General features: G+C 35.0%; 2 pseudogenes; both read left to right on the forward strand.

The window, feature by feature from the left end:
- Positions 1–412: 412 nt before the first annotated feature.
- LOC143609896 (uncharacterized) lies at positions 413–1,732 on the forward strand (annotated as a pseudogene).
- A 4,643-nt stretch (positions 1,733–6,375) lies between these two features.
- Positions 6,376–7,430, forward strand: LOC143609893 (uncharacterized; annotated as a pseudogene).
- Positions 7,431–8,023: the final 593 nt, after the last annotated feature.

An 8,023-nucleotide genomic window follows, 5' to 3' on the forward strand; every position in this document is an offset into this window, starting at 1 on the left:
AGTATCACTACCATTCTTGGTGTTCACTAAATTGTGTTTTAGATTTAATGTATGAACGGATACGAACCTAGCTAATACCAACATAATCTGTGTCAATCGCCGCAACGCGGCGGATTACTCTCTAGTTACATTAACAAATGAGGATACGGATATCCTTCATCAAGCGAGCTGCAGATTGAAAAGATATAATTTAGCTTTTAAAAAAATACGTTGTATAAAAGTATAGTTGACCTTGGATATTATATTCATTTATTTCAATAATATAATAAATAAATCTATTAACAATTTGGTGATATAACACTGTTGACTTCAAAACCAAACTTGGCCAAACTTGGAACACCTCAATATGTCAAAATTAGTTTCAAACTCACCAAGTAAACTTGTATATATAGAGGTTGGACCATCTATTTCTTACACCATTCCATATTCTGTTTTGTACTTAGAAGAATAGAAATTTTGTAAGCCCGAAATGAAGATGCTAAGCATTAAAACCCTACTCTTGATTTTATTTTTGAATGCGATGTTGGCTTCAATGGTAGCAGAAGCCGCATCCGGTAATAAGGTTAAGCGAGTTAAGCCTCCTAAACCTGTTAAACCCATACAAGAGCTTCTAACCTGCAAGAGCCGTAAAAGCAAGTGTTTCATGAAGCGCATAAAATGCCCGGTAGAATGTCCGAAAGTTAAGCCAAAGAACCCGAAAGACAAAGCTTGCTTCCTCGATTGTTACTCTCCCAAGTGCGAGGCTGTATGCAAATGTTAGTAATTTTGATATTTTAAAATTTTATAAAACATTATCATCTTGAACTTTTTGTTTATTGCAAACGAATATTATTTTGGTTCTTATTTATTCGGCATGAAGAACTAAAAGCCATGGGAAAACTAAGAGTGATTGCAGTATAATTTTATGCCCTTGATTTTAGAATGATAATTATTATTTTTGTTTTTGATAGCACGTAAACCAAACTGTAATGGTCCTGGAGCTGCATGCTACGACCCACGATTCATAGGTGGAGATGGAATTGTATTCTACTTTCATGGAAGGAGCAACGAGCATTTCAACTTGATATCTGATACCAATCTCCAAATCAATGCACGCTTTATAGGACTTAGACCTGAAGGTAGAACTCGGGACTATACATGGATCCAGGCATTGGGTCTCAAGTTTGGTCATCATAACTTCACCCTTGAAGCCACCAGGACAGAAAAATGGGATGATAACGTTGATCACCTCAAGTTATCACACGATGGAATGGAATTGATAATTCCAGATGGCCATTCATCTTAATGGAATTCAACCCAAGGCGACATACAAGTCGAAAGGACTTCAACAACCAATGGTCTAACCGTCACTATACCTGATCTTGCGGAAATATCCGTTAATGTGATCCCAGTATCAGAAGAAGATAGTAAGATACATAATTATCAGATTCCTGCAAATGATAGCTTTGCACATTTAGAAGTACAATTCCGATTCTTTGGGTTGTCATCTAATGTGGAAGGAATTCTTGGTAGAACCTACCGTCCTGATTTTGAAAACCCAGCAAAACCAGGAGTGGCAATGCCGGTGATTGGTGGTGATGACAGGTACAAGTCTAGTTCACTCCTTGCGACAGATTGTGCACTTTGTGTGTTCTCTCCCGATAATATCAAGGATGAAAATGACTCGCTAATGATGGAATATGGTATGCTTGACTGCAAAGGTGGAGGTAATGGAATCACATGCAAGAAATAAGTCTACAATAGTATTTAATATATCTTCGTAATGATTCTTGATAAATAATTATATTGATTAATTTTGTGTTTAAAGTGTATGTGTGTTTCCTGTTTCTTTCACTTTTGTACTAGGAGATCAACAGATAAAACCTTTGAGTAAGTGTCATTTGTTTTAAATTTGTGTAAGAATTAAACATTGCAATTTTCTTTATAACTTTCTCTTTCTTAAGGCAGTAGGCACGATCATATTATACTGGTTCTTAGCATACGCAAAAGATTAGGTGTCTATAAACCAAGGATTTTAAGGAAACGTCAATACCGGTTACACGTTTAGAGATTTCTTCCCTTTGTTAGAATGTTACGTGGAAAAGAAGTATCAAATCCAATTAGAAAACCCGAAACAAGAAACATTTGTGACCGATAATGAGATGGATATCCGGGTACATGAAACAGGTAACAGGTTACGTGAATGTTTTATACATTTTTCATGGGTTTGGCCAGATATATGATTAAGTGATACCCGTCTAGTATTGTAAATTATGAAACGAATAAGAATGTATATTAATATTACTCTCTCTCTCTCTCTCTCTCTCTCTCTCATGCACACACTGATTAAACTAAAAAAAATGCCTTGGTTAACACTTTTTCAACATGTATGGTGTGGTACCGCTCAAATAATCTTTTGTAGGCATTGGACTTTTGAGATTCCTAATCTAAAAGAAACTTTCGAGGTTTCGAAGTATTTACTGATCAATGCGTCTATCTTAATGCTTCATAAGAAAGTGGAAAACTTTGCAGTATATTGTGATGTGTCTCACGTGGGTATAGTTTGTGCTATAATGTAACGAGACAAAGTGATTGCTTAAGCAACATGACCTGGATTTAGCTTGTGCACAACCTTGTGGCACCAAATGTGTTATCTACAACTATCACAAGAGCCTAAAGCACATCTTCAATCCAAAGGAATTGAGTGACTATGAATGTGTTTTGCCAACACCTCGGAGGGCCGTCTCTGAAAATACAAAAAAAAAAATTAAGGCCCGGGACATGAAAATTAAAAGGCCGTAAAATACATACTCAAAAACTCAAATAATAATAATAATAATAATAATAATAATAATAATAATAATAAAAGTTCTTTTTAGCAAGTTGATCTATCTAAAATACTTAAATGAATTGTAATGCTCTTTTAGCATTTTTGAAAGCAAAGCCTTTGACTAACTCGTTGTAATTCATCATGTACATCATTTTATTTAATATTAGAACTTTAAGGTTGCTTTTGAAAAACGTATGTATCTTCGTACTCTTCATGATTTGTGTCTTTCTTAGCCTCCCTTTATATGTTTTTTGACTACCGGACAAGTGTTTAGATTTAGCCACCTAGGAGAAATAATATCTCAAAAACAAATATTAACCTAACTAATTAACTATCAAGTATCAACTAATAAAAGTTACCATATATTAAAAGGTTAATATATATCAAAGTTAACGAATATGAAAAGTATTTAACAATAAAACTAATATGAAAGTTAATAAATAAGTGAATGGAAAATAAAAACTACACAAGTTATTAAATAACCTCACGTCCACACCTGTTTAGCCGTTTAACTTCCTGGACGAGGAGAAGACCGACGGTGGAACAAACAGAAGATCTCAAGGTCCCTCGCTGGTCGGAAGTCCTATGGTGGTCGCCGGCCGCCGGGAAAACAGAAGATCTCAAGGTCACCTGTCGGAAGTCCGATGGTAGAAGGAAAAACAAACCCTGGCTAGTGGCTACATTCGTCGTTCAAACCCCGGCTGTTCTAGTTCTCACGCTATTTTGATCTTGTTATTAGTTAATTAACTGGTATTATTATTATTTGTGAAAAACTATAAAGGGGTAGCGGCGCAGCTTGTTGCCCGCTTGCCTTCTGTTTCGATGTAATCCAATAAACAATTAATACGGCAAAAAAAACTATAAATCAATTCGGCTGTTTAGGTAATTAGGCCTATTATTTTTAATCAGTTGGGCTTTAAAACAAGTGGGCCCATAATTCATATATATAACTTAAAAACCTATGGGCCCTCATAGACGAGTGGGCCTGGGGCCTAAGCCCTCCCTGCCCTCCCCTTGGGCCGGGGCTGACCTCCGGTGAAGCTAGCGTCGTCACAAATGTGGTAACAGAAAGAAAAGGATCAAACCTTAGGATACATGCAATGAGGATAGATCTACAAGTAAACTTAACTGAACAAAGCAAAGATGCACAAAAATAGGCACTGGAGTTGGAAAACTATAATAATAATGGAAATTCAAATAACTAGTGCTAGAAGTATATGTAATTCTTAGACTGAACAATAGGATTTGATTCATATATTTGGTTGAACACGAGACATGCTGAAAGAGTCTCACAAATCAAAGTACATAATGCACCTTGACAGTGATAAAAATTATAGCAATCTGAAAGGGAACTATTGGAGAAGGGAATGAAGAAATCCGTTGCAACTTATGTCGGGAGATGTTTAAACTGTTCACAAGTAAAGGCCGAACTCCAGAAGCCTTCAAATTACATCCAATACTTGAAAATGGTTGTATAAAAACGGGAGATGATAACATATTTCATCACTAAGCTCCCTAAGACCGGTCATAAGAATCAAAACCATTTAGGTGATAGTCGACATGATAACCACATCAGCCCACTCCTTACCAGTGAAAGAAACTTACTGCATGTATTGGCTGGCTGTGTTATATGTGGATAGGATAATGGCGTACCCTAATCTATCGTATCTTATCGGGATATTTTCTTTACATCTAATTTTGGCAAAGCTTGCACCGAGCGAGTGATAGGAACCCGCTTGAACTTAAGCAACACCTACCTTCCGCAAAGTAATTGTAAAGTGAGTAGACAGTTGTTGGAAGATATGTTAAAGGTGTGTGTGATAAACATAGGTGGCAGTTAGGAGAACTACCAACCATTAATGGCATTCTCATATAATAACAACCATCACACATGCATCAAGTTTGTCACTTGTTTGAGGCCCTACAACTAGTTTTATGTGTGTGTATGTATGATCTTTATAATAAATACACATTCTTCTAAAACCAGGAAGTCTTAAGGAAGGGTGTTGTTAAATGGACTCCGATTTAACTTAAACTAGCGACATTGAAATCGTCTCCTCGAATTTTATGATATTAAATTTTAGGTTTTCGCTTTTCGATTCTAGCTTGTATATTTTAGAATTTTCATTCAAATTATTGTGTCTTTTTATTATCACTGTGTTTTTGGTTTATTTTCGTTATTCTGTCTTTTTTCCTCGATATTGTGTCTTTCTCCTTGACTTGTGTTATATCACTAAACATTGTGTGATGTTTTATTCGTTATTGTGTTATATATTACGATCATTTATATGTTCATACCATTCATAGATTTATGAGACACTATAGGATAACTTAACCCTATCTTTAGTAGGCCATTATTTTGAGTTGAGTTATTATATGAATGCTTTGTAATTTTTCAATTTAAGATTAAGAATTTTTTATTTTAAGTTTGTGTAATTTATAATTTAAAATTTAAGTAATTATTATTGTTATTATTTTTTAGATCATAAAAGATAAATGCGTTCTACTATTTTAAATAGAAAGAATTCAAAAAACAATTTTGTGATGAAAATAAAAGTAAAAATAGACATGATGTAAAAATAAGTAGAAATAAAGGAAGTTTGAGAGTGGATGAATAATTGAATCAAAATGAGTCAAAAATGAATTATTTTAGCCACATTTATGAACACGAATACCCCTTCATCTTCTCGTATGCAACCAGATTTTTTCTTTCTTATTCATCAACTCAAGAGTATATCTGTTTAGCCATTGTTCAATTAATTAGCATATGATGCTTAAAATTTACTATATCAAGCTAGGAGATTGGCTTTAGCTTAATTGACATTTGAGGGGATGTGGAGATTTAGGATGGAGATCACTTGTCTCAAGTTTGAATCTGATCTCAACCGGATTTTACAGCAGTGAGATTTCAAGCAGCGAGTTTTTCCTAGAACAGGAGATGGTGGCTTGGCCTACTCAGCGTTGTCTGTGATCTCAGGTGTATATGGTTTGCTGTTGCTATTAAGTTATCTCGGGTATCTGGATTCGTTGTTCGTTTAAAAAAAAGAATGTTGCAACTTAGCTTTTTGAAAATACATCGTATGAAATTATAGTTGACCTTTGCAATAAACAATAAATAAATTATAAATCTATTAGCAGCTTATTATAAGTACATACATCCTTGAACATTTTCTTTATCGTAGTTACAATTTGGTAATATAACACTGTTGACTTCAAAACCAAACTTGGCCAAACGCAACGTGGAACATCTCAAAATTAGTTGCAAACTCACCAAGTAAACTCGTATATATAGAGTTTCGGCACAATCTTTTTCTTACACCATCCTATATTTACTTCTACAGTTTCCAAAATAAGATTTTTTAAGATCCAAAAATGAAGATGATAGGCGTTAAAACCCTACTCATGATTTTATTTTTAAATGCAATGTTTGCTTCGATGGTAATAGAAGCTGCATCTCATAATAAAGTTAAGCGTGTTAAGCCTCCCAAACCTGCCAAACCCGTACAAGAGCTTCTAACCTGCAAGAGACATAAAAGCAAATGTTCATGAAGCGTATTAAATGCCCCATGGAATGCCCGAAAGTTAAGCCGAAGAACCCAAGAGACAAAGCTTGCTTTCTGGATTGTTACTCTCCAAATGCGAGGCCTTATGCAAATGTAAGTAACTATCATCTTTTTAAGATTTTATTAATATCATCATTTTGGCATTTCTATTTGGTATAAATGAACGTGGCTTATTTGTTTGACATGAAGAATTAAAACCACCAAAAACCTTAAAGTGAATGAGAATATAATTTTTATGCCTTGATATTTGAAAATAAATGTTTATTGCTTTTCATAGCACGCAAACCAAACTGCAATGGACCTGGAGCCGCATGTTATGACCCCCGATTCATAGGTGGTGATGGAATTGTATTCTACTTTCATGGAAGAAGCAACGAGCATTTCAACCTGATATCTGATACAGACCTCCAAATCAATGCCCGCTTTATTGGACTTAGACCCGAAGGTAGGGCTCGCGACTATACATGGATCCAAGCACTGGGTCTCAAGTTTGGTCATCATAACTTCACCTTTGAAGCAACAAGAACCCCAAAATGGGATGATAATGTTGATCACCTAAAGTTATCACACGATGGAATGGACTACACATTCCGGAGGGTGATTCTTCTGAATGGAAGTCAGCTGAAGGTGATATACAAGTTGAAAGGACTTCAACAACCAATAGTCTAACGATCACTGTACCTGATATTGTAGAAATATCAGTTAATGTGATTCCTGTATCAGAAGAAGATAGTAAGATACATAATTATCAGATTCCTTCAAATGATAGCTTTGCACATTTAGAAGTACAATTCCGATTCTTTGGGTTGTCATCTAATGTTGAAGGGATTCTTGGTAGAACCTATCGTCCTGGTTTTGAAAATCCAGCAAAACGAGGAGTGGCGATGCCGGTGGTTGGGGGTGATGACAGCTTCAAGACTAGCTCACTCCTTGCGACAGATTGTGCCCTTTGCGTATTCTCTCCTGCTAGTATCAAGGATGAAGATGACTCACTAATGATGGAATATGGCATGCTCGATTGCAAAGGTGGAGAGTATGGAATTACATGCAAGAAATAACTCTATTGCAATATTTAATGTCTTTTGAGTGATTGTTGTTACTAAATGATTGTATTAATTTATTTGTGTTGATATGTATGCGTGTTTATTGTTTCTTTTCTGTAATTGGCAATGCATTGATAAAATGTATTTGAATTAATGTCTCTATTTCATGTGTCTGTGTTTCACCGTATGTTTGTCAAGTCTCAGATCGATAATCAAACACGAATTAAACGAATAACTCTCGTTTATATTAATCAGAAAATATTACTCAAAAAACTGATTACAAACTCTCAAACTCTAACTCGGTTTGACTCTTGATGAACCCTAACTTGGTTGCATTAACTTCACAATCTCTAATGTCTAACCACAATTCGGCCTATATAGACTAACCAAACTTGTTATTCAAGACATTACCAAATATATAAAACCCTAATAATTTTTAGGCTGGGCTTTACACTTTGGCCAAACAACAAATAAGCCAACAATTCGATCCCATGATCACCAATTAAAAGTTTCTTTAACTATAAATTCTCCCTAAGATCAATAGTAATAACCAATAGAACATTTGACTAAGCTGATAGTGATCTTTGAATGCTTCTCTTAAACTATAT

Source organism: Bidens hawaiensis, unplaced genomic scaffold (assembly GCF_021521415.1).
Source record: "Bidens hawaiensis isolate Kalapana, Puna unplaced genomic scaffold, B.hawaiensis_p1.1 tig00019659_1, whole genome shotgun sequence".
NCBI lineage: Eukaryota > Viridiplantae > Streptophyta > Magnoliopsida > Asterales > Asteraceae > Bidens > Bidens hawaiensis.